General features: G+C 44.0%; 1 protein-coding gene across 3 annotated transcripts in view; it reads right to left on the reverse strand.

The window, feature by feature from the left end:
• FHIT (fragile histidine triad diadenosine triphosphatase) overlaps positions 1-4,188 on the reverse strand; it is a 1,226,786-nt gene extending 1,222,598 nt beyond the window's left edge. For 2 of the 3 annotated variants that reach the window (XM_077324996.1, XM_077324999.1), the window contains exon 1: positions 4,127-4,188. The gene's annotated coding sequence lies outside the window, so the exon portion shown is untranslated. The remainder of the gene's footprint in view (positions 1-4,126) is intronic. The other variant, XM_077325000.1, reaches the window with a different exon arrangement.
• Between the last annotated feature and the right edge of the window lie 23,786 nt (positions 4,189-27,974).

Below are 27,974 nucleotides of genomic sequence, written 5' to 3' on the forward strand. Positions count from 1 at the left end.
TACTCTCAGGAAGCCAAAAGCTAAAGCCCAGCTGGCAGGAGCTCATGGTAATTGTAGTCCATGGACATCTGGAGAGCCAGTTGCCACCCCTGCCATACAGACTGCCCATCTAATGCAGCATGGCAAGCCCCATGTTGTGATGCTACAGCTCTATCACAGAAAATGGTGAATCAAAAGCAGCAAGGCTGCGCAAACGCAAATAATCAGTAACTACCTAAATTGCCTTCAAAGCATGCTTTTCATTTCCTCAGTGTTATAAATGAAACACTAGCTATGTGACAACATAATTAGCTGTGTCAATAAAGTCAGTGAAACTAGCAAGATTACTTTCCAAATTCTGGAAAAATAAGAGCTCTCAAGATTTATGCATGTTAATTCCTACACACAGCCATAAGAACACAACCCATTTGTCTCTGAAAGTCTACATTCAATTAGATGCACTTGACAGATGTTTGCTCCTTAACCATTGATTCATTTAGAAATTTGCAACAATTTCTAGGGGTCTACCGTTCTCCCAAACTGCTGCCTATTCATTTCGGTCTTGCAAAAGATTTAAACCAATTAAAAATTACCATTACCATTTTTAAAGAGAGTTGATTAAGTAATTTAATTAGGCCCCATTAGTTCTGAATTTCCATGCACTGCAATATCAGCACTTAATGTGGAGCGAAAATTGTAATATTCCACAGGGTGTTCCTCTGTCTAATCATTAATGATTATTCACTGGAAGCATACACTGGGAGAAACTGGAATCAGGTTCGTTGCAGCGGCATTTGAAAATACCGCAACGTAAGGCTGCTTTAAACAGCAAACATTTCCCAACACAGGAAAAGCTTACTGTATAGAAAAAAGCTTACAAATCACAAATAGATTTTGATGTGCAGTGATCACTCACACATCTATTTTTCTCTGTGTACATGCAGGGAAGGGGCAGAATTGACAAGTTAATTACATTCAACTTCCATGAGTGCTCAAAATCTCCCGTTCAGATAAAAGGGGGGAAAGAAGGAGAAAAGGCAATTTGAATGTTCAGTCTCTCTACAGTGTGCAGAATGTAACTTTAAAATTAGGAGTACCATTCAGCTGTCATTCAAAGAAGATTTAAAGCCGCTCTGAATATCTTAAAATACATTGGAGAGGAATATGAAAAGCAGGTTATGAAATCAAGGAAACTAGTATGTGTCGGACATCGCGGAAATCTTGCCCTGGGGGAAAGTAGGTGAAATACTTAATGCAATTTTTCCATTAGGCATTTCAATGATTCAATTGAAACTTAAGTGGCCAACATCCCGCCACATATTCTAGAATGTCTTATTTAAATCACCAGGATCACATATTTGAAAATGAATAACTAGGAAATCTGCCTGGAGGTAGGACATATTGTCGGCAATTATTCTTCCACCTGAACTTTACAGATGCATGTTTCAGAATGTTACATTTCAGATTAATTGTGCTGCTCTCTGTATAATGAATTGCATCAGATCCTAAGTGCATCTCCAAAATGAGTGTTGCATGCAACTAGTAGTTAAATGTGTTATTTAAACATGTCACACCAAGGTCAGAACCGCTATAATTTTTTTTTTACTAACTAATTTCTTCATTTAAGCTCTTATGAGTGTCCTATAACTTTTCATAATGGGAGTGTTAATAATTTACCAAGGGAAGGAATTAACTCTGCACTCTAGAAAGAATTAAAAAAAAAAGATTCCTTAGAGAACAGAAGTGAGTATGATCACTCTGTTTTTAGCCATCACTCCACATTAGCACCCTCAAAAACTCACTCCACGAACATATGCCAACACAGCTTTCTATTTCTTTAGTATTTTAGGTTGTTGTAAGTTAACCCAGAATCAGTGAACTGGAGGGGGAAGGATGATGAAGGTGCTCTAACCCAGACTTTCTTGATGGTCCTGGAAGGGTTTCCAGAATGGCTGGAAGTTAATTATTTATATAATATATATTTTAAATTTGTTAAATATTTATGGGGTGATATGCCTATATATGGTAAGGTGACCAGATTTTAACATTGGTAAAGCAGGACAACATTGACCAGGGGGGGTTCTTGATTAAAAATTTGGTCTATATGGAGCAACAAAAAGTTTCATAGAACGCAAAAATAGTATTGTAATAAATATTTTTTAAATTTCAACATAAGTACAATTTGCCAGGTAACCCCAGATGTCCCTCCAAAAGTGGGACAATCTGGTCACCTTATTATATGGTCATGTTGGCCTGCCCCCCATGGTCAATGATGAGCCTGTAGGAGGTGGGGAGGGGAGGGCCCGATGGACATGTACACAGCTGGGCTTCACTTCCCAACCATATTCTGCACGATTGTACCACTTATGGGGTTTCTTGGTACCTGAAGAATGTTTCAGGGGTTTCTCAGGGGTGAAAACATTGAGAAAGTCTGCTCTAACCCAACGTTGTGTTGTGTTACCTAGATCCACACCAAACATCACAAGTTATCCCACATCAATGCCCCAGCCACTAAGGAGCAACCGTGCGTCCCAAGTCCAGACATAGCCGCAATCCAAACACAGCTTGGTCAAACCTACTAGGCAGCACTACAATTTTAAAAGAAAAAATACGCTATAAAACTTCCTAGACCAGAAGCATTTTTGAGGAAGGAAAGGGATTAAAGCAGCACTGGATTCTGCAATGGGCAGCCCCACCTGTCTGGGCATAAGCTACCCTCAGTCACGCTGCTGCTTCATGCACAGCCTTTGTCTTCCTTGAAAGTCCCCCAACCCATCCCACCAGCTTCCATTTATCTAGCACAGGGGTAGTCAAACTGCGGCCCTCCAGATGTCCATGGACTACAATTCCCAGAAGCCCCTGCCAGCATTCGCTGGCAGGGGCTTCTGGGAATTGTAGTCCATGGACATCTGGAGGGCCAGTTTGACTGCCCCTGATCTAGCATGATAGCTGCATGGGTAGTCAAACTGCAGCCCTCCAGATGTCCATGGAATGCTAGCAGGGGCTCATGGGAATTGTAGTCCATGGACATCTGGAAGGGCACAGTTTGACTACTCTTGTAGGTGATTCAGACATCCAAACACAACAGCTGATACTGTGACAGCTTAGCTCACCAAGGTTGCATGGAGGAGGCCAGCACCACAGAGTCTGGTGGCAGAAAAATCTTGCCACAAAGGGAGGATACTGGGCAGGGACATCATACCTCTTTACCGCACAAAAGTCCTTTTGACAAGTAAGAACAGGTTTCTTGATTTTTCTTGTTCTTTTCATTTACACCCCACTTTCCTCACCAAGGGACACCAGAATTGGCTCACATTGTTCTCCTCTCCATCATAGCCTCACAACCACCCAGTAAAACAGGTGAGGCTGAGCATTTGCCTGGCTCAAGGTCACCTCAGCAAGTTTCCAGGGGAAGTGGGGATCTGAACCCAGGTCCCCCGGCTCCTATCGCAACCCCCAACGGTTCTCGTTGAATCACTTTACTACTTTGCTAAACAAAGGGCCGTCAGCAGTCTCTGGAATGCAGCCACAAAAAGGACAAATCTCAGCGTCTACTCCGCCTAAGACGGCCGGAGCGGGAAGCGGCGCTATTCCAGAGCAACTCATCCCCAGCAATAGGGCCGGCCGGCAGGAGAGGTGGCTTTCACGAACACCCGCCCCACAGCTGCGAGGAAACGCATGGCGCCCGCAATGCATGTGAGAAGTAGCGGTGCCTGGGCACGCACGCGCCTCCCTGCCACAGGAGCGACAGAAGAGTGCTTGCACTCGAAAGCTCGCGCCCTGAATAAATCTTCGTTGGTCTTAAAGGGGCCACTGGGCTCTGGTTTCATTGAGCCAATGTGAATGTTATAAGGGAGCGGGCTTCCCCCTAGCAATTCATAGACGGCGGCGGCGGCACAGAAGTTCTCGGAGAGCTGCCGAGAGGAGGAAACAGCCACAGCGGCCGCACTCTGGTTCCCTCCCCTCCCCTCCCCTCCCCCCGCCCGTTTCTCCCTCCCTTTCCCGCGCAGCCGGCCGACCCCTCCTCCTGCTCCAGCGCGCGGAACGCCCCCTCCTGCCAGCGCGTTCTCCGACCCGCGTGTCAGTCCGACCCTGAGGGGGGGGGGGGAGTGCGTAGAAACAGAACGGGAACAAAATGGAGACTTACACTCACGCTCTGACAGCTACTGCGCGTGCGTTTTGGGCCGAAAGCGCCAGCGGGCGGAGAGAGAGAGAGAGAGAGAGAGAGAGAGAGAGAGCGGTGCTGAGGGAGGCGCATGCGCATTCACAGCGGGCGAGAGAGGGCTTGCCTCGAATCTTGTGATTTCCACAGACTGAAGCAGCGGTAGTCAAACTGCGGCCCCCCCAGATGTCCATGGACTACAATTCCCATGAACCCCCTGCCAGCGTTCGCTGGCAGGGGGCTCATGGGAATTGTAGTCCGTGGACATCTGGAGGGACACAGTTTGTCTACCCTGTACCGCCAAAATGGAAAGTGCTGTTCAGACGCGTGCTAGAAAGAGCATCGAGCTATAAGCTCTCCCACTAGGGAGGCTTTGGGGGAAAGCCGGGGGGTGGGTGGTTGTTCAAAGCCTCATCCCACTGCCTGGATCCTGCTTGCTGACATTTACGTGGTGGTCAATACCAATCTGGTTTTCTCTGCTGCCCAGCTGTGGTGGTGGCTTTCCAGTAGGGTCCGTTTCGAAATTGCAGCCCGATCCACAGAGGTCGGGCAATGCATCACGCAGGAAAGGACGATGAAGAAGGATGAATTCCTCTGTTTCTTCCTAGGAATGTTTTAACGCTCTGCTATGAAGCCAGGAAAACGGGTGCCATCGCACGAAGCGAAGTCAGATTTGCTCGGAATCTGTCAAGTTCCACAGAAACTTGAAAACATCTTGAAGAAAAGCTACACGGATATCCTGAGAGGAATATGCCTTTGAGCTGCAGCCATCTCTTTTCATCCGCAGTTGGGCATTTCATGTTCCCCGGGCGGTTTAGTTCTCCTCAAGACAAGTATAAAATGGCTCCTAGCGCTTAGCAGTAACAAGCCCTTAATATACTCGCCAGCCTCACAAATTCAGGGAACCAAGTCTCAAAAGGCCTTTTAATTTCCAAGTGACTTTGAACTGCTCTGAGAATTGACCTTATTTTTTGCCATTTTTGTGTCCTGTAATCCCCAATCCTGAGAAAGTCACGTTTGCTAAGAGCCTTGAATTAGATTCAAATAAAGTGTCTCACGGACCATATTAGTGGGGTTTGAATTCTTATGTTTCTTTGGAACCAAGCCCGCTTCTTAAAGTTCACACTCTGAAGAAGTCTTTGTTGGTCTTAAAGGTGCTACTGGACTCTGATTTTACAGCCCAACACAGTACATCTTTACACAAAAGTAGTGTAGAAGGAGATATTGTGGCAGTGGGGAAGGAAAGCAGGATGGTATAGCCTTGTCTTGACAGATCCTAGAAGCTCGTTGGTGGGGATAATAGTTGGATATCACCAAGACAGACCAGAGTTCAGAAGTTAATGCCAAACCACTTCTCACTTGCTTTGAAAGCAACTTTTTGAGATTGTCATAAACTGGTTGTAATTTGTCAGCACTTATATATTAGAGATGCCTGCCTCCAGGTGGGACTTGGGGATCTGCTGGAATTACAGCTCATCTCCAGACTACAGAGATCAGTTCCCCTGGAGAAAAGGGCTGCTTTGGAGGGTATTCCCTGAAATCCCTGTCCTCTCCAGGCTGTGCCCCCAAATCTTTAGGATCCTCCCAACCTGAATTTGGCAGCCCTATCCCCCATCCCCCACCTGTGGCCAGGGGGACTTGGCAACCCTAATATGTATTGTGGCAGTAAGATGGTGTGTGTATTTATTGGAATATGTATCTCGCCTCCATGGTTAACATATATGCTTAAATCTCTCACCTTGGGATCAGCACCCTTTCATTGTCAAGATTTCAGAATGCTGTACGCACATGCACTTATACAGATGCGGGCTCTACGCATAAATAAGAAATGGCTATGCCTAGATTGAGGCCATTGCTTGCCATCGTAATCCATCCCACCCCCACCCCCATCCATACTTTTAATCTACCAAGTCGGAACTTTTCAATATGTAATAATCTGACTGATCTGACTGATCCTATACTTTGACATCCTACTCTAGAGTGTGGCAGCCCAAGAATTAAAAATAATTCCACGGATCCATCTGATTTAAGTGGTCAGAAGTCCTGCCTGTGCACAGTTAATTCATAGAATTAAGACATAAATGCAAAAAAGCAACATAATGCAAAATCAAGCTAATTCTGATCTCATTAGCGAATACGGAATCATTATAAAAAGAGGTCCTTCTGGTCAATGTCATGAATCCTTCATTGTTCAGATACCATTTTCCAGTTGTGCATTTGATTTAATAAATGTGGTGTGTGTGTGTAATTTCTTCCTGGGTTCTACTAATTATAACTGTATTAGCATATCTACCTCATACTGAAATCTCACATGCCTTGTCAAAGCACAGCAGGGGTGAAATGCAATTTTAATTCAGCTTTCCTGGCAAGACCTCAGTCCATTCTGAACCCTGATCCAAGTGCCTTTCTGCTTTTCACACATTCACACTAACAGCAGGAGAGTGGCTACAAAGCACTTGAATCGGCACATATGAGTTTGGCCTGAATTGTTACACTTCCGGATGTCACATGGTTATCCTGTCTTCATTTTGTAGAGATTTCAATTCACTTTAATACTTAATGGTTCTGCACAATTAACAAGTGTTTTGCCTCTTAATTTCTCTGGGTTTTCAATGTGTAAGAGCCTAATGATAAAATTGTATGCTACAGTCAAGTATTTCCAGCTGAGGTTTCCAGGCGAAGCATGCTGTACCATCCACTCCTGCACATATTTACTCCCTTTGAGTTCAGTGGGAAATTAAACCTTCGTAAGTATGTTTAGGATCACCGCTTTAAGCTGCTTAATGGATTTGTGTAAAGAACATCCTGCCTCAGTTCAGGACATCACAGTTAGATGACCTTGCTTCCAGTATGAACATTCAAGGAAAAATTATTTATGGATTATTTTATAGCCAATTGACTTTTATCTTGCAAAGGTTAAGGGAGATCCTTTACCTAAACTGGAATACTAATAGTGCATTCTCGTTTTCAGATACAAGTATAGCTGAACTTTCTCTTGTGCTAGGAGAACATTAAAAGGATTGTGCTGAGACGGACCAGTAGGCTACCTAGTCCAGCATCTTCTTTCACACAATGGCCAACCCTGGAAGACCAACAAAAGGCAGAGTGGTCAGGTTGTCCCTTGACATTGCCTCCTGGTACTAGCATTAAAAAGTTTACTGCCTCTGGGCATGGAGGCTTTACTACATTATTGCGCTTTGCATACGTATTTTGTAAGCCTCGTGTGCAATTGACTGGGGATATATGACATTTAAATAATATTCTCTATTGGAAACAAAATACAAACTAAGGCTGCAGGAAGAGGTGTGCATGTGTATTCACCAAGGTTGTCTGAAATACCAGAATTGCTCCTACATATGTGCATATGAAGGTGTCTTACCCTGAATCAGCATTGTCCAACTAGGCCAGTTTGTCCACATTGTCTGGCACCAGCCCTCCAGGATCTTGGGCAGAGGTATTGCACATCACCTTCTACTGAAAATTTTTAACTGTAGATGGCAAGCAGATGCTCTGTCACTGAGCCATGGCCCACTCCTCAGTTTCACATCAGTCCTATTGAACTGGTCTTGCCACAATGGCATTGGGTTCTGTGGAGCACTAGTGCATTGCACTGGTTCTGCTGGGGGATGAACTAAAAGGTATAGAAGGATTGCTCACTGGAAACAATGGGAAATGATTGAAGACCTGTTCGAGATCATGGGAACCAGGAATGCCTATTGACTTGCATGGACTCCCTTGAAATATGTTAAAGCCCAAAATACCTGTAATGGAAATGCAGAGTAGAATTTCAATCAGTGTCTCTAGGCTGTGGGACAGGAACAACAGGTACCAGGGTTGAAGAGTTGAATGATGGTGCCCAGAAATAAAATGAGTGTTTGGGGAATGGAACGACAGCCCTCAGACTGGAATGGCTGTCCCCAGATTGGAATGACAGCCCCCATGACTAGAAGAATTGTTCTGGGATTGAAGTGACATGCCCCAGAGTGGAATGACAGCCCCTGTGGGGAGCAGATGTAACCTGGAACTGGAATGACAGCTCCTTGGAGTAACATATTCAGAGGCTAGAATGACAGTCTGCAGAGTGGAATGGCAATCTCTGTGAGTAGCAGAAGTGTTCTGGGAGTGGAATAACATTTCCCCAAGTGGAAATCATGTTCTTTGAGAATAGCAGAAGTGTTCTGGGGTGGAATAGCCTCAGAGTGGAATGACAAACACTGTGAGTAGCATAAGTGTTCTGGTACTAGAATAACAGCCTCCAAAGAATATTGTCATTCCACTCTGGGGGCTGTCATTCCAGTCCTAGAACCTTTCTACTACTCACAGAATCTGTCATTCTACTGATCCTGCAACCTCAGGAATCAACTTTCCGAGGCCCAAAAAAGGCTGCTGGGAGGAAACACATTGCACAGATCTGTACTTCTGCTCATGTCTGTGCTGGCTACAACATCACATTTGCTTCACCCTAGAAATATGTGTACTGGTGACTGGGATGGCTCAGGCTACCTGGATCCTGTCAGTAGCTAAGCAGGGTCAGTCCTGGTTAGTACTTGGATGAGAAACCACCAAGGAAGTCCAGGGTTGCTATGCAGAGACAGGCAATAGTAAACCACCTCTGTTTGTCTCTTCCCTCGGAAACCCTATGGACTTGCCATGAGTTGACTGCAACCTGATTGCACTTCACTCAGGTACACAGATATTTGTAGCAGGCCTTAATAACACAAATTAACCTAGTCTCATCAGGGATTACAAGGTAGTCTTGGTGTTTGGATGGGAAACCACCAAGGAAAACTGGTCCCCACTGGATACATATGCAATTGCAGGTCACTTTGGTAAGAGCTGGTTTGGGTACACCAACCTGGTTGAATGCCAGTTTATTTGCAGGAATCAGAGGTATTTTGAGAGTCAACATGGTGGTGTGGTTAAGAGCAGTGGACTCTATTCTGCAGAACCAGGTTTTATTCCTCAGCCCTCCACACGAAGCTTGCTAGGGAACCTTGAGCCTATCACAATTCTTTCAGACCTCTCTCAGCTCCACCTACCTTACAAAGAACCTGTTGAAGGGAGAGGGAGGAAAGATGATTGTAAGCCACTTTGAGACTCCTTAGGGTAGAGGAAAGCAGGATATAAAAATCAACTATTCTTCTATGTACAGTATTTGCTGGCGTATAAGACTACTTTTCCCCCCTGAAAAACATGCCTCCAACTGGGGGGGGGGTCGTCTTATATGCCGGGTGCACTTCAGTTGGGATAGACATAGCTGCCCATAGTGGCCCATAGTACTGTATTTTGAGTGGAAATGTTGGGGGGTTGTCTTATACGCCCAGTCGTCTTATACGCCGGCAAATACGGTAGTGAAAATATCTGGGGTAATAAGTATGAGTCTTTGGATTGCTCATTTGGTTGGGACAGGGCCATACAAATAGGCTGAAATGCATGATCCCTGTCAGTTTAGCTTCCCATCTATCTGTCTGTCTGTCTGTCTGTCTATCTATCTATCTATCTATTTATTGTTCGATTTCTATACCGCCGCTTGCCGTAGCCTCGCGGCGGTTTACACATAGAATTCTAAAACAATAAAACCCCCAATAAAATCCCCATTAAAATAACAATCACAATGGTGACCATAATCTCTAGTAATCCCTCCTTGTTCAGGATGGGGCACTAGATCTAATCTAATGTAATCAGAGCCGTCATTATGATACCATCTGCTACCATCTCCTGGTTTGTGCTGCAGTTGACTATTCATGGCTATTAGGGTTTTCCAGTGTAATAGCGCCAATTGAACCCAGTATCCCTGGACACTGCTGCAAGGCAACTAGTCATGCAGATGCACTACACTAGAGTCCAGAGCATAATATAGTCGATGACTGACTTGGAGGTCCAGGGACTCAGGACGGTCACTGCAGTTGCTCGGCTAAAACTCAACAGCAATTTGCAGATACTTTCCCCCAATCCTCTCATCTTCTCCCCACTGCTTAATATCCCAAGGATAATTGGAGAAGTTGGATTGACCCTAGACTACACTTGCTCTAAATGTTCTATGTGTGATAAAGTTTAGAAGAAAAGACAGCTACGGGAGGCCATAATAGCAGTTTATACATTTGTGCATGGAGTGGAGAAAGTGGATAGAGGGACTGTTTTTTTTCCCTTTGCCCATAAAGCTTGGTGGCACGCAGTGAAGCTGATGAGATATGGTTACAAGCAGACAAAAGGAAGTATTTCTTCACTCAAAGAGAAATGAAACTGTGAATTTACTGCCTGTGGGCGTAGTGATGGCCACCTGCATAAATGACTTTAAAGGGGGATTAGACAGATTTGTGGAGGATACATCAATGACTAGTAGCCACGGTGAGTAAAGGGAACTTCCACATTGAGAAGCAATAAATTTCTGAAATTCAGTGCTAGGAACCAACATCATGGTCTCTGTACCCTGTTTGTTGGACTTTCCTCGGCATCTGATTGGCCAATTTATGAAACAAAACACTGGACTACATCAACCATTTGTCTGATCCAGCAAGATTGCCCTATCCCCAACCACACCCTGGCCACCACCAAAGCTGGTCTCCAACCTGAATTGCTAGGCTATCCATGCATACAGCAAATTGCATGATTAGCTACTGTATTATTTGTGACTGGTTGACTGTGGTATGCAGAGGAGCTCAGAGGGGAATCTTGGCTTAGGGGCCCATTGTAGCTGTTGCTGGTCAAGTCAGGGTCACACTATGGGTAGGGTTAGCAGCCTCCAGGTAGAAGCTGGAGTCCTCCTGGAATTACAACTGATATGTGTGTGTGTGTGTGTGTGTGTATGTATGTATATATATATATATATATATATATATATATATATATATATATATATATATACACATACACACACACACACACACACATATATATATGTGTGTGTACATAAAATATTTTTTGCCCAACCAGATAGCATGGGAGGTGAAATCATTCTTAATTCTTAACCATCCATAGTTGGATGGTTAGAGCAAAGATGGAGGTCCTATGGCTGGGCAAGAAGGCAACAGATCAGGAAACGTGCCTACTCACACCGGCAGGGGTGCAACGCAACATCTCATCCTTGGCCAGAAATCTGGGTGTAATCTTGGATGCCGCGTTTTCCATGGAGGCTCAGTTCACAGGAGTAGCCGCATGGCGTTTTTCCAACTTTGCCAAGCAAGGCTACTAGCACCCTATCTGTCCCTGGATTGCTTGGCCGCAGTCATCCATGCAACAGTCACCTCTAGACAGGACATCTGTAATTCGCTCCACATGGGTCTACCCTTGTCCCTGACCCAGAAATTGCAGCTGGTGCAAAATGCAGCTGCTAAGGTCCTCACTGGAAAATCTTGGAAGGCCCATATCCAGCCTGTGCTGAAGCAGCTGCATTGGTTGCGGATTGTTAAACTTTAAGGCCATCTACAGTCTCGACCCCAAATACCTGTGGGACAACCTACTTCCATATGCCTCTTGAAGGGTGTACAAGTATGAATCACTTGGAGATCCCTAGCCTGAGGGAAGTATGCCTAGGCCATGGCTTTTTCTGTCTTGGCCCTGACCTGGTGGAATGAACTCTCAGGAGAGCTGAAGGCCCTGATGGAATGTTTCCAGTTCTGCAGGGCCTGCAAAATGGAACTGTTTCTACCACGTCTCTGCTCCAGGCCAGGGAAGTAAGATCTGGTCCCCTCCCTGATCTAGCCAGGTCATCCGGTGCCCTTGTGGCTGCCCTATGGAAGTTGCTGTTAAGAAGTCTGTCAAGCTGGGGGGAAGGAGTTTTGTCTGGATGGGTTTAATGGAGGTTTATGTGTATATTATGGAGTCTTATTATGATGGATTGCTGTTACCCACCATGAGCCACTGTGTGGGAATGGCAAGTTAGAAATTGAACCATCAATAAAATTCTAACTTTTTTAAAAGTCAAGTTTTAATTAAAATTTTAGTATATTGTCAATTTCAACTATAATAATTCAGGTTTCCCCCCCCCCTTTTAAATTTCAGAGAACACTTGGTTGTGAAAAGATATATAATATTCTCGAAGTGTGTGTTCTGCCTATTTAATGTACTGTTGACCATTGAGGACGACGCTGAAACAATTGGTTTAATGTGGCACATAGGACATATTCACCCACTAGGAATGCTTGTAAATCGTACAGTCTGTTATTCAGACTCCTAATATTTTCACTTTTACATATGTGCACACTGTTGTCGTAGCTTGATCCTCTTGACAAAGCTAAGGTTTAACAGACCACAGGGAGAAAGCTCTAATATTAGTATTCTTGGGAAAATAGGCAGGTTTGCAAGGCATCATTTAAACATAAATCAGATTAGAGATTTTTTTTTGACACAAGCTATTTCTCATACAATGGTTTTAATAGATCCCTTTCTTTAAAAAAAAAAACCCAATATGATTCTGCTGAATTGTTTGCATCTCCACAAAATATCCTAATGGACTTTACATTTTCCAAAATAATCTTCTGCTACCAAACAGATTTATATGGATAAAAATATTTGCTTGAAGAGGGTTTTTAAGATAACAACAAAACTCTGAATAGAAAACATTGCCTGAGACACCACAGAGAAGGATACAGATGTTATAAGTCACACCGAAGAAGCAGTTTCAAGAACTCAATATGCAAGTTAGGAAGACAAAAGGAACTGAGACAATAGAAAACGGTTATCATGGTGGAATTGTCTCATGTTTTAACTCATCAGGAAAATAGAACCCAGTATTGAAAACAATTATTTGTGCACCTGGAGTGATTGTTTTTGCCCAACATGAATTGTTTCACATTTAGTATTTTCAGCAATTTGTTTCCAAACAAGATACAAATCTCTTGGAGGTGATTTATAACAATTACCTTCCATCAAGCGCTCACCCTGCTTACATAATAATGAATCATCCCTCTTTCAATATGATTGAAAGTAAACTTCCCAAACGGAGATTTTCAAACTATCCTCCTACTTAACAGTTTGCTATATTATGAAAATCCAAGTCAGAATCTCCACTGTCATATAAAGCTTTAATTTCTAGTGAAGATCTTCCATTAATTTTGTAGTACAGATTTCTTTTTCCCCCCCATTTCCAAACACCAAGCATAGGAAGTGTTTTTTTCTTGAAAAACATACAAAAACAGTGTACATATAATTCCAAATAAAAGTTTAAGCATATAAACTAATTGCTTAACCGTGGGCTACATTCTGAGGGATACAACCAAGCCACTAAGCAGTCAATCCATGTAAATAGGAAGGAGGACAATGACATATCCTTGGTCCAGTCTTCTTAAATGAAAAGCCTACAGACAAGGAGATCTGATATATTCCTGCCCCCTCAGCTTTCAACCACTCTTGTAAATATCACCATCAATTGCATGACCTTCTCCAAAATCTGCAAAGCATTCTGGATCTACATTTAGATATCTCTTTGACAGAGCCATGGATGCAAACGCGCCTCCCCCGACTCATCTTCTGCGCACGGAGGGGAGATTTAATAGGATTTCTGTTTTCTCTATACGCCATCCCAACTCTGTAAAATGCAAAATGCAATTGAGATAAATAAGGGTCACTAACGCCATAGCTGTCTTGAAAATAGCTTCTGGGGATGTGATCATTTAAATTTCAGCAACTCTGTCAAGTTGCTTCTTCCGTTCACATTTCAAAAAGAACGTAAGTTGACTTTAATAGAACAAATTGGTCCTGCAGAACCTAGTATTGTGAGGAAAGTTCTGACAAAAGTCTAAACCAGAGCAGTTTTGCTTTTTCTTTTTCTTTTTCTTTTTTTTTTGGGGGGGGGGGAGAGGGATCATGAAGCCACAGCTGATTTACGGTGACCCTGTAGGTTTTTCAAGGCAAGAGACGTGTCACAACAGTGATATTCTCCTTCTGGTCTCCCATTCAAATATGTAGCAGGGCAAACTCTGCTTAGCTTTCAAGATCTGACAGGATAAGGCAAGCTCAGGGTCTCCGGGCCAGGGCTATTTTATAGTGACACAGCAACAAACCTCGGATAGCCACTGACAGGACAATCAAGAGGCAGTCTTGTAGTCATACATGTACCATACAGGTATTTTCAAACACCTGTTTGCTATATTCACACTTTAATTTTTTGGGTTGTAATTTTTTTTAAAAAATAATAATAATTGTATTAATTGCTGTAGTGGTTAGGAGTGTGGACTTCTAATCTGGCGAGCTGGGTTTAATTCCGCACTACACCACATGCAACCAGCTGGGTGACTTTGGGCTCACTGCACTGATAAAGGTGTTCTGACTGAGTAGTAATATCAGGGTTCTCAGCCCCACCCACCTCACAGGGTGTCTGTTGTGGGGAGAGGAAAGGAAAAGTGACTGTAAGCCGCTTTGAGACTCCTTCAGGTACAGAAAAGCTGTATATAAGAACCTACTCTTCTTCTTCAGTAATATCAGAGCTCTCTCAGCCTCACCTACCTCACATGGTGTCTGTTGTGGGGAGAGGAAAGTCAACTGTAAGCTGCTTTGAGACTTCTTTGGGTAGAGAAAAGTGGCATATAAGAGCCAACTCTTCTTCTTCTTTCACCTTGCAAACTGGCTGTCCATTTTAACTGGTGGTACCCGGGGTTGAACCTGGTAATCTTCTCCATGCAAAGCAGATGCTGTACCACTAAACCACAGCCCTACCTCACAAGGGCTAACAGTAGATCATACCAGTTCTTTCTCACTATGTTTCCAACACAACCATCATTCTGTTTTCTTCATGAAAAGAAAAAAAAATCAATTTTCAAATTTCAAATTTCCTACCTTTAATGGCATAGTATAGAATACTCAATCAGGTAAATCTTAATTTGACCCTTGTGTGAAGTTAATTTGTCAGGTTACAAGAAAAAACCCCAGTATTGTACATACAAGTGAAGTGAAATTGTGGAAAATCAAAGCAACTTCACCCTTATATTTCAAAATACCTTCACAGTACGAGCCCTGCTATCCAGACACCTGCAAACAAACAACCTTCAAAAATGGATTGATGTTATCAAGCCTTGTATTGATGAAAAAATAGATTGAGTACAGAACGCCATGCTTTTTAGGAAACCATCAAACGCATTCTAACTATTCCAGTTTTGCATCAAATCATGCTTTAACAGTAAACACTGCAATCCAAAAGCCCATTTGAAAGCGCTAAGGTGGGAAAGAAAAATACTGCAGAGAATGGGAGATGAGAGAACCTATATGGCAATTCAGTGGCACGAGGCAATAAAAGGAGACCTGACGGCAAATGAAATATGTACTAAGAGGAAGGAAAAGAAGAAGAAAAGGCTGTATAAATACTTTCTTTAAAAAAAAAATAGGGAGAAAAAAACAAAAAGACTTATCCTTGCTAAATGAAGGGAAAGTTAAGAAAGCATGCCCTCCGGAAAGCTGTCACTCTGAACAGCTACTTTCCCCGTTCCTCTTACCAAGTGTGAAGGCAACCTAAAGTTGAGATTAATATTCATGAAGCTCTGGGAATATCAAGCAGCAGCATCAGTAAGGTACAGGTAAAAGAATATTTAGAGAATTTAATATTTATGATTTAGATGGACCAGCGGACTATCTCTGGAAAGGGTTTTTTTTAAGTGTGTGTGTGTGTGTGTTTGTGTGTGTGTGTAATTACTAAAGGAACTGGTTGAGGAGGGTCTGAAACTTGTCTCCTCATTTTGCAGAGCCATTGTAGTTCAAGCAATGTAGCCAAACAATTAGGATCTTCTTCTTCTTCTTCTTCTTCTTCTTCTTCTTCTTCTTCTTCTTCTTCTTCTTCTTCTTCTTCTTCTTCTTCTTCTTCTTCTTCTTCTTCTTCTTCTTCTTCTTCTGTCTTCATGGGATTCATGTCTTAAAAATGAGGTGGGCAAGTAGAAATTTGTAACAAATTTCTTCCTACCGGCCCCAAAGCGCTGCCGACTCCTCCCAGCGGACTTTCCGTGCTTCTTCCAACTTAGCTGCCTATCCCACCAGCCCCCTCGAGAGGTGCTGGGTACGACGTCTGAGGAAGGGCAGAAGAGAGTAAAGCTCGCTTGGTTTCTCGCAGCACGGAGAAAGAGAATGGGGAAGGAGTTTTCATTTTAAACGGACGGTTTGCATCACGTGCCTCTCCCAACCCCGCTGAGGTGAAGGCTAGGCTGGACTGCACCGCCCCTCTCTCAGTGGGAGTGACCCCAAGGGCTTTGTTTGGCTGTACTGACATCTGTGGCTGACCAGCCTCTTGTGGGGCAGCAGTAGCTGCAGGGGGAGGGTGGCGGCGGGCCTCCCTTCCTCCCTCTGACCGGGCTCACTGCCATCCTAGGACTTCAAGGCTAGCCGGCCAGCCAGCATTTGAGAAACGTCATATTGAAGCTGGGCCGGGCGCGGGACGACTGAAGACTGAGACGGGCCCGGGACATCTGGGTTAAAAGCGTGATAGTCCCACCAGATTCTGGATGTCTTGTCACCTTACACAAAAATCATCTACGGCAGAAGATGGCAACAGAAGGGGACAGGCAATTCTCCCCAGGGAGAGAATTCTAGAGTTTTGGTGCCACAACCAAGAAGGCCCTTTCTCATGTTGCTGCCCTTTTAAACTCAAAAGCATCCAAAGCAGAGCCTACAAACATGGAAGGGTTGGGCAGGTTCATAAGGAAATAGGCAGTCTTTGTTTACCTCACCCATGTTTGCCTACCTCACCCATGCTGTTGCCAGATAACATTTATTCTGATGGATCTACAGCTTTCCTCTTTCCCTACACACCATTCAGTCAAAGTTTTCTGGTCCCATTTCACTCTCCTATAAAGTTGCTTGGAACATTCTTCCCCCCTCCATAGCACCAAGCTGTCCATCTTCCCATTGCTCACTGCTCTCCTGTGCCAAAAAAAGCACATTCAGCAGAGCATTCTTGGGAAAGAATGCCCTTCCATCTGAGGAAGTGGAAAATTCTGCTTCCTAGGAAGGTCAACTAATGATTAGGGCAGTCCTGTTATGCACATCCTGGTAGATAATGATCAAGGTTTATCTACAGTTTATCACAAAAATTTAGGAACTCAGATGTATATGAGACAATCTTTAAAATGGGTAGGGATTAGATTTGTCTTGTTTTTTTTTTAAGTTGCATTGTAATTTTGCGTCACAGAAAATCAATCAAATGAACTCAAATAGATTTTAAATATTTCCTTCAAACAGACATCCCCTAAATAGACCACTAAGCAGGAAATCTATGAGGGAATGCCCCGCAAAGGAAAGCTATGCATGCTACTCAGCCACTGGAAACAAATATTTAGAATTGTCAGGTGTGAACTCAGAAATGTTGTTGATGTGAATGAATGCAAAAGGAAAGTCCAGGGTGTATAATAACAACTAGGGGCCAAGCCTCTTGCATTCAGGAATACAACGGGCACTAGATTAGGGGTGGGGTGGAAGAACTCTGTGGATGGCCTCCCTCTCCCCCAGGACCTGGAAAGGCTGCAGGCAGCTGTTAGGGAACTCACATGCAGGGGCAGCTCTCATGTAGCAGGGATTTGCAGCCTCCAAGCTTCAGAGGGAAGTGGAAGGAGTTGGGGGATGGAAGGTGATTGGCTGGTGGCTGAACAGACAGGCAAACCGGTTGGAGGAGGAGGCACTCAGGGGCAGGACAGCTGCTCTGAGTGGGTGTTAAGCGCTGAGTGGCACTTAAGCCACGAGATGTGCTCCTCCTCCAAGGCCTTACTAGAAATATTAAGTAGAACTAGTTTCAAAGCCCATTTATAAAAATGAGATTTGAAAGGGGAGAAAGGGAAGGGGAAGGGAGACGCGCAACCCAAACGGGTGAGAGTCGCCGCCTTCTCCCGGCCGTGGGAAGAGCCTCGCCGCGGCGAGGCTCTTTCCACGGCCGGGAGAAGGCGGCGACTCTCACCCGGGTGGGTGGCGCGTCTCCCTTCAAGCCCATGTCTCAGCTACACATGCTGAAGAGGAAGGAACTGAAAGCTTTCCTGCAAGTGTCCAGGAAGAAACTGATCATGCACCTAAAAAAGAAGTGCTGATAATCATAAATGACCGGACTGCAAATGCAGGAAATCAAGAAGAATCAAATACTGTTAGAAAATTTGGGCTGGGAGCATGAAATGAAGGAGAGCAACTCATAGCATTCTGTGATTCATTGTGAACACATTCATTGCAAACAAGTTATTCATGGTGAACACATGTTTCAAGCGATGTAACAGATGATGGTTTACGTGGACATCACCAGATGGCCAGTACAGAAGTCAAATAGATTGCATAACTGGGAACAGAAGATGAAGCAGCTCTGTTCTCTCTGGTAAAACAAGACCAGGAGATGATTGTGGCACAGACTATGAACTGGTAACATTGAAAATCAGAATAAAGCCGAAGAAAAACATCAGAATGTTCCGATTGCTCAAATACAATCTAAACATACCTGAAGAGGCCATGTAAACAACAGATTTGCATTACGGAGTTCATGTCAACATGAATTGGAAGAACTATGAGTTGAAACCAGAGATATTGTCAAGGAAGAATGTGCAGTGATTATTCCTACTGTAACCCAGGCATTGGAAATAAGGATGAGTTCAAGGTGGCATAGGCCTCCTCCTGTCCTGTTTCTGACTTTGTGGTGGGCCCCTTCCAACTCCGTGGTTCTATGATTCTATGTCTGAAGAGCTGAGAGGGAGAGGGAGTGTTGGGTTGGGTGAGACACAGCAACATCCCTTCTGCTGCCTGTTCTCAGCCTGAGAAGGAAGAGAGGGCACAGGACAAAGCGTTCTCTGGAGGTTTGGAAGCCACCTCTCTGTCAGGCCTTCTCCTCAGTCTGGTCATTTCTGTGAGGAATGCAGGAGGGATGAGAACTGGTGGTGGGAGGATCTGGGAGAGCCAGGTGCACACCCTCCTCTATGACCCTGTCATCTGGATCACCTGAGGCTCAGCCTGGACCGCACCTCACAAGGTTTTTGTTGGGGCAATAGAGGGGGGAATCCAGTGTGCCTACTCGCGATCCTCAGAGGTAGGATGGAGGAAGAGAGGAAACAAAGAGCAGGAAGTGGTGAGTTCTCCTTCTTTAAAAGTTTTTAAGCAGAGGCTAGATAGTCATCTCACAGAAATGTTGATTTTATGAACTTAGGCAGATTGTGAGTGAGTGGGCAGGAAGGGATTGGCCAGTGTTTGTCTCTTGTGGTCCATCCTTGCATACCCAGGGAATTGCTAATTGCCGTCGTTGGAGAGTAGGTGAATTTCCTCCAGGCCAGGCTAGATTCTGGAGATTTTGGATGGGAGCATGAAATTGGGCATGAAATTGGAGTCACTGTGGATAGGCAGGTAGTTGTGAGTTCATGCATTGTGTTGGTGATTTGACTAGATAACCCTGGAGGTCCCTTCCAACTCTATGATTCTATGGGAGAACCTTAAAGTGACAGGCTACATCTCCTAGCAACTGTATGCCTGTCCCTTTTAACTAGTTATATTTTCCCTTGCATGAGCCAGTGTCCTCAACGCTTGGTCTAGCTTTTCTCGTCTACCATTCTGGCCTACTTTTCCAAGTCTCCTACTGCCTCGACCATCATTCCTTTTCTGTGGGCTGTGACTAGCGATAGAGCCGTGAAGCCACGAGGAGGAAGAATTTGTTCACTAAAGGGTCTTCCTTTGAATGTAAGCGAAAACTCAGGAGCCACTCCTTAAGAATCCTACATTTCCTTGGCACGTTCAACATGAAAGACTAGAGAACATGGCCTGTCACTCACCTCGTTTTCTGCTGGTGGCAGTGGCACTGCTGCTGTTCCTAGTGATGGTTATGAGTTCCAAAAAGCCAAAGGACTTGGCAGAATTTGGTCCTGAAGGCATTGAAGAGGTTTATGTGTGCCTTGGATCTAGGCTACTGGTTTGGCCAGCATTTTCCTTGGAATCAGCCATACCGTTTGATTGGCTTGACTTCAGATTCAGATCCAGCCTGCCAAAACCTCAAGCTGTTTCAATTCAAGGGTTATACATCTAAACAAACCTTAGCACCATTTCTGCTGGCTGATCATTATAAGCATGCTTTACCTGTCCCATCATGAGAAAGAGACACATCTAAATTTTGCTGGCTAAGAAAAACAGTAAGGCTCAAATCCAAGCTCCCCTGACCTGACCTGACCTGCCTTTGGGTTAATGAAGGAATTACCCGCAGTTGTGGATTTTCTACTTGTGCAGACCTGAATTTATTTATTTTTAAAATCAGCTTTTTGACATCCCCCTGATTTATAGATCCAGAGTGCACAGCAGTTGTCTTATAATATGAATGCTAAAAAGAATATTAAAATATACAGTAATATGAATAACTTACCTAAAGAGACCTCACAGGTCCTCAACCAGACCCCATGGAGGGCCCACATTACCCCCAGCAGCTGCACTGGCTACCAATCGAATACCAGATCAGGTTTAAGATGTTAGTACTCATCTTCAAGGCCATATGTGAAAAGGGTCCTGCGTACCTCAAGGACCGTCTGGTTGCCTATACCCCCTGAAGAGCAACACGCTCTACCCATTCCAACAATCTGTTGATCCCTGGCCCCAGAGAAGTTTGCCTAGCATCGACTAGAGCCAGAGTTTTTTCATTCGTGGCTCCAACCAGGTAGAAAGATCTCCCTAATGAAATCAAGGACCGATCAGAACTTGGCATCCACAAAATGGATCTCTTCCACGGGGCTTTCAGTTGAAGGCCATCAACAAGGACCTGCCTACAACCTGGTCTCTTATTAGACAACTCCTGACATCCAACAATGTTCCTAACAAAAATTGTTGTTTGTTTCCTAACTGTTGTACCTACTCAATCATTGTTAGTGTTATCGCTACTGGGTTGTTCACTGTTCCAAATGTTGCAATGTACCTTTCTGCTTCCCATTGGTTATATGTACACTGCCCTAAGAGGTCACAGTAAGGGGTGGTATATAAATCAAATGAATAAATAAAATAAATAGCTGACCTGGAGTAGCATAATGCAGGTATTGGGTGTGGTCAAGGAGCAAGATGAGAAGAGATGTAAAGAGATCATTCTTTTTGGACCAGGGCCATAGTCAGACTACAGCTATTTCCTAAATGAGTAAAGAAGGAATCATAGAATCATATGAGTTGGAAGGGTCATCTAGTCCAACCCACTGCAGAAGGCAGGGACTCACAATTACCTGCCTACCTACCAGCCTACCTACAGTGACCCCAGTTTCATGGCTCCCAACAAAAATCTCCAGAATTCAGCCAGGTTTGTGCATCTCGTTGCCCACTTTCCATTTTCCCCAGTTAGTTTATTAGGGAAAGGTTTGGGAACTGTGCCTGTATTTTATTGTGTTTTCCCCCATCTGAATGCCTCCATTTTATTGCTTAACAATTTAGTTTATTTTCTGCTATTTAAATAAAATCCTTTTTCTTTTTAAGAAAGCTTATTCCCTTTGTTCTTTCAAGTGTTGGTCTGAATCTGGACCTTAGTATACATAGGGCTAAGATCGGGAGGGGGGGGGGAGAGGTCTGTCTGTCTGTCTGTCTGTCTGTCTGTATCTATCTAATCAGAGTCCATAAGGCAGTGAACATTAAAAAAGAACATTAAAACATTTTTAAAAATCTTTTGTTGCCTTTTCCGCCCGGCTCCAGCCTGGTAGAATATTTATTCATTCATGCAATTTATTCATGCAATACTCTGCCAGAAGAGGCGGGGGCGTGATGAAACTATCAAAGGTCCGTAGGGCCTGTAAAAGGGTGCTAGTCTATCAAGCATACAGTTGAGGCCAGACCAAACAAATTTTATGGGCCTCCTCATCCTCCACAATACAGCCCCATCCCCAAGTATACTGGCGTAATGACACTGTAGTAAAAACAAGACCTAGAGGTGATATAATGGGGGGGAGTTACTACATTTAAGATTTTCATTGTCTTCTTAGAACTTTATACTTACAGAGAATTTTAATATGTTGTACACCTACCTGAGCCTAATTAGGAATGGGTGGTTTATAAATATAATAAATAATAAGAATTTCTCCCTATTTCCTGCTTCCCAGCTGCATTTCCTTTCCACAGAGACGTACATATACCGACTTCCTTCAGCCAAGAAGGAGGTGGTTCTTTCTTCTGGCCCTGCTGACTGCTTGAGCAGCCTGCTTTGGGCTTTTTGGAGCAATTAATTCCAAAACACTGAGGAGACGCATGCAATCCTAAAGAAGCATTGCTCCTCCTTTTGTCATGTTCGTAGACAGAGCCACTGCAAACGGGCACAGGATCCAAGCTCATTACCATGTTTTCCAATTTTTTCTTTCCCCTTTGAGAGCGTCAGATGGAGAAGTCTGTCATAAAAGTGCCAAGTTTCACTGTGATCTCTCCATCTTTGTGTCAGACATCACATTTCATTGTATTTATTTATTTACTCTTTATGTAAAATATTTACTTACCACCTCTCTGCCTTCATTTTATTTGCAGTTCTGTTTCTGAGCGCATTAAATAAACACAAGACTCAAACCAATTAAGAACATCGCCAAAATTCACCGTAAAATGACAGCAGTAGGAAATGGATACCCTCACCATTCTGCCATTCAAACAACACACAAACCTGTTTACAACAGCTTGAAAACCCTGTCCAGCACAGTCAACAATCACTTACTTGTTAACAAGGGACCAGTCGGCAGATGGTAAAGGTGGTCCCTCTTTTGTGTATGCACAATTGTGTACTGCCACTTATGGCAAAACAAAGAAGTCCTCCGTTTTAAAGGCTGATATGAATTGTTCTTTTATAACTGTACTAGTAATCAAGCCCGCTGTATGAGTAATACAGCGGGCGCTAGGCACTTACTTTCTCGTGGGGCTCCCTCGGGCGGCGGGGCCTCCCCCGGGTGGCGGCCTTTTGTTGGCGGCTCCCTCGGGCGGCGGCCTGACGAAGCGAGATGCTTCACGCCTGCCGATTGGTCCCTCCGATTGTCTGTCCGGAGGAAGGGTCCAATCCGGACCCTTCCTCATCCCGGACACATCCCGCCCAAAAATCCCTTACTGAATTATTTAGTCGTGATATGGCTGTGATATCAAAGCCAAGATGGGTTTCTACTGCAAAAAAACCCCCACTTTGGGTTGAGAAATGGCAACCTTGATCAGACCTTGATCAATCTCGGAGATAGCTGAACATGTTCAGCAGTACTCAAAGGAACGAATACTGCACCAAGGCATATAATGCCACTCTGCATTGGTTAGACCTCATTTGGAATAGTTTGTCCAGTTCTGAGCACTGCCGTTCAAGAAGGATATCGACAAGTTAGAATGTGCTCAGAGAAGAGTGACTAGGATGGTTGAGGAGTTGGAATCCATGCCTTACGAGGAGAGGTTGAGAGAGTTGGATATGTTTAGCTTGGAGAAGAGGAGGGTGAGGGGTGATATGATAGCTGCATCTAACTACATATCAGGTAGACATGTTGAAGAGGGGGCCAACTTGTTTACTGCTTTAGAAACAAGGACAAGGGGCAATGGGTTCAAATCACGGGAAAGTAGGTTCCATTTAAATATTAGAAAGCATTTTCTGATGGTGAGGGTTGTTCTTGGATGAAATATGCTGTCTCAGAGGGTAGTGGAGTCTCCTTCGTTGGAAGTGGTTAGGAGGAAATTGGATGAGCACCTGCCAGGAGGGTGTGATTCTTAAGTCCCTGAGAAGATGGGGGACTGGCCTGGATGGCCCTTTGTGGTCACTTCCAGCTCTGTCTGATTCTGATTCTCATCCTATGCTTCTTAATTCTGTAGCCACAGCAGCGATCTGGCTTTGGTGGAATTGCAGAAGAAACAGGCCCAAATCAAACCCAGCGGCTTCACAGCTGATCTTGATCTCTATCATGCAATTCTACTACAGCAAGAGGCAAAGTCTTCCATGCCACCAAATCCAAGAGCTCACTGACCACAGGCTGAATTTCAGACATCAACAACCTTGCTGGTAATGTAGCTGCCAGTACAAAAAAAAAAAGAGGTTAAACAACAATTTTGTGAAATTAAAAGGTATTTTTCACATCATGAATTAGTTTGATTTTATATAAATGAAATACAAAAGAAAGGAGCCTTGAATAATGAGGGGCCAGTCGATAAAGGTGAAAAAAAAAGCCCCAGTATGTTAAAAATGTGTATCCTTGAATCCTACATTTACACATTATATTTATATATGATGATACGCTCCGACTTCCATTTCATAGTGATAATGAATCTGTATGTAATTAACATCCTATCACTCAGCTCAAGAGAGTGTTAGAAAAGTCTTCTCAAGGCACTAACTAATCACGCAGGGGTGGGAGAGGGGAAGAAGAAAACCAGACATTTTGATGAAGTGCTTTTCTTTTTCGTTTTTTGCACCATTAATCTTTGCTTTCCTGCAAATTGAAGGCATCTTCCGGACAGAGGCTCTATTCAGGTGTCAGGTGTGCTGATTCAGCACGCCTAACATCTGTAATCCAGATGGGCACGTGGGGACTGAAACGGCCCTTTGCGCTGATCCCTGCTAGTCCGAACAGCAGAGCAGGGAGTAGTTGGCTCATCGCAGCTGTCGGAGTCCAAAACGGTGATTGTGGTGTAGCACTCCCTCCTGATTGCTGTCTCTCTTGTGCTAGAACTGCCCTCTCCCCACTTCCAGTTTAGTGCTACAATCTTCTAAAGGCCCTACAGAATCGTTACGCTAGGGAGAGGGAGGGAACAAAACGAGAGCTAAACCAGCTGTGGAGAAAGCCACCATCTGGTTTTGCAAAGCACAAGATGGAATGCTTACAAGACAAAGAAGCAGAAAAGAAGTGGTATATGATGAGGGGAGGGGGACGAGGGAAGGGTAGTGTATGTCCGGAGTAGTAGGTTAAAATATTTAATAGGCATTTTGAGAACATCTGGGGAAAACCCCACCTTCCAGAAGGCTTCCAGAAAAATATCTTGATTTTTTTTTTAAGGGAGGGGGAGAATTTTAAAGTTTTTTGAAATGACAAGGCCACACAATATTTTAACATGAGATCTCGGGAGCCATTTTAGATTGCCTAGCCAATTATGGATGCCTAGAGTTGACATTCCCAAATAGCTGCCACAGTTTGGGGGCGGATGAGTCAGCAGACGGGAAAGACAGGTAGGGTGGGAGAAGCTAGAGGAGTGGGAGGAAAGAAAAATGGAGCAAACGGGGAGGAAATGAGGAGCCACTGGAGGGAGAGAAGAAAGCAGGGGAAGCAGGGAAGCAAATATAGCAATGTGGGTGGTGGGGGAGACCAGATTCCTCCCCTGTGAGTCCTCATGGTTTCCCTGCTTGAATGAACTAATTTGGAGTCTGGGTTTCTTAAGCCTTCTAAGCACATGGTTGGTTAGGCTCATGGGATCTCCATAAATTCCCAAACCAGAACAACCAGATGTTGAATGTTATTCAAAGAATCTCAGTCATAAGGCCATGGTCCATAAATACATCACGTTCCTGAACTGGAGGAGTTGAATGACTTTTTTTGCCTCGTTTATCTTACAATGGGATAACATTCCCTAAATGTTGTCTGTTTGCAATATTGCTGCCCTCCAAAAAGTGGTGTCTGGAACAAATCGTATCCCTTTTCTCCCATTGGAATTTGGTGCCTTGTTTACCTTCATTCTATTTGGCATCCAAATAAATGGATAACCACTCAACTTTCGTTCCTGATTATTCATTGTATCAGGGCTTCTGTTGTATTCTTTTCTTCCCCTTCCAGAAAAGAGGACACTACCACTCCTCTTGTCCTCAATGCCTATACTAAGAAGGCCCTGCTCTTCCAAACACTATCTAACAATACAACTCATGAGCAAGAGCCGACTAGAAGAGTTTAGTTGTTGAGGTTTCCACAACAGGTTTACAAAGATTTGTTTTTCAGGGTTTTCTAAATTTTAGCATTCCCAGCTCTAAGGGATTCACAGCAGATCAGGCTTTCTCAGCCTGGGTTTTATGAAACCCTGGGGTTTCTTGACGGCCATAGAAGGGTTTCCCAAATGAGTTGGAACTCATTAATTTTTAATATATTTTTAAAAATTGGTATACATTTATTGGGTGATATGACCGTGTATGGTCATGTTGACCTCCCCTATGGCTAATGATGGACCTGGATGGGATGGGAAGGGGAGGGGCCCCGGTGGGGGTGTCCACAGCTATGCTTCCCAACCCTATTCTGCACAATCACACAACTTCTGGGGTTTCTTGAAATCTGAAAAAAGTTTCAGGGGGTTCTCAATGGTAAAAAAGACCATGACCAGGTACATAGAATAATATCTAAACAAAATAATAATGCTTTGTATGAAAATAGAAACAAATTCAGTCTTAATTCCACTTCCCACAAACCTGTTCAAATGGGATGACCTTGTGATGACTGAAAAATACTAATTAAATGGAGAATGTCATGGAGCTCTGAGCTAGCGGTGGGCTTCTTGCTGTTACTGAAAAAGCTGCTTGAGGCTCCCTCTCTGTTGGCATCCTGCCTTTCCTGATGGGTTTCCCAGTAGCTTTGTTGGTGATCCTGCAAAATATTATCAGCAGGGCTCCAGCAAACCTGGAAAAGAAAGCATCAGGAAGCCATGGTCAGGCAAATCAGTGCCTCAGGCCAAATACTTCAGTGGTGTCTTTCTGCACCAGATTAGGTTCTTTTAGTCTCTTCTTTCCCTCACTGTGCATAGTTTTGAAGAACTGAATCCTGAGGAATTGGCCATTACTCCTCAGTCACTCACAGCTTCACAAAGTCCCAACAAAGGCCTGGGAGAAGCTATGGCTCTGTGGCAGAGTAACTGTTTGGCATGCTAAAGGTCCCCAGATTCAATCCCTGGTTCTCCAGCTGACGTATCCTGGAGAGCAAGTATTTAGAAAGGAAAAACCAGTCTAAAATAGACAACAGCTGTGTATCTCTTGTGTCATTTTACTTCCTGGGAAATGGACTCAGGCAAGTGCAAGGGTTTACTTTTGCCCTGGCTCCGAGTCCTAAAAATACAATACAATCAAAGTTCTGTATCCAGAGCTTCCAGCATGTACTGTTGATTTTTAAGCCCTGTTTGTCATGCATTCAAGATCCCAATTTTTCTTCCCCCCTATTTTCCCCCTCCTCAGCCATTCCACCCCCCAAAAAAAAAAACAGCCCTGGAAGACTGCTATTCACCCCAGTGTGACAATTCACATGTGCATGGTACCAAAATGCATGCATTCTTGCTGCAGTCATCTGTCTGGGATGAGGTAGAGATGACACATGCAGTGTCAGGGCAGGTGTTAAGTAATTGATGGGTCCACTTAACATGCAGAGTCTGTTTGTGTTCTTTCGTCCCAAACTGGTTCAGAGCAGCAACCAGGCACCACACAGGATATTTTCAATGCCGTGTGCCGTCTGACTCCTTCTGGCCTGCAGCCCAACTTGCTGCACTCAGTCAACTACAGAGTGCTTGCTACTGCCCTGGACTAAACGGTTCTGGCAGTGCCACTTCTCATAACATGTCAGCATTGTTTCCACTCGTCTTAACCTTGCAAAACCTTATTGGAAAATCTTCAGACGCATCACTTTTATAATTAAGTCAGCCAGGAGGGCTTTTTTTAAAAAAAGAGAAAGAGAGACAGAGAATGACAAAAAAGTTTTGACATGTACATGGTTGATATGAAAACCATGGAGGCTGTACCATGGGATAAAATGAGGTCTATAACAAAAGGCAACAGAGAAAGTGAAGACCTAAGAAGGGCACACTACTATGTATAACAGGGCAAGAATGTGGATTGTACGCGTGTTTGGGACTTGCATCAATGTCTAGCGCTTTCTTAGCATGAAAGCGATGGATTTCTGATCCTTCCCTCTCCAAAGCACCTTGTGTTACCCATTATTGAAATAGTGAAGGATTTTGGTCAGCCTGTTGTTTACAATGAGCCTGA

The sequence above is a fragment of the Paroedura picta genome, chromosome 3 (genome assembly GCF_049243985.1).
Source record: "Paroedura picta isolate Pp20150507F chromosome 3, Ppicta_v3.0, whole genome shotgun sequence".
Lineage (NCBI taxonomy): Eukaryota > Metazoa > Chordata > Lepidosauria > Squamata > Gekkonidae > Paroedura > Paroedura picta.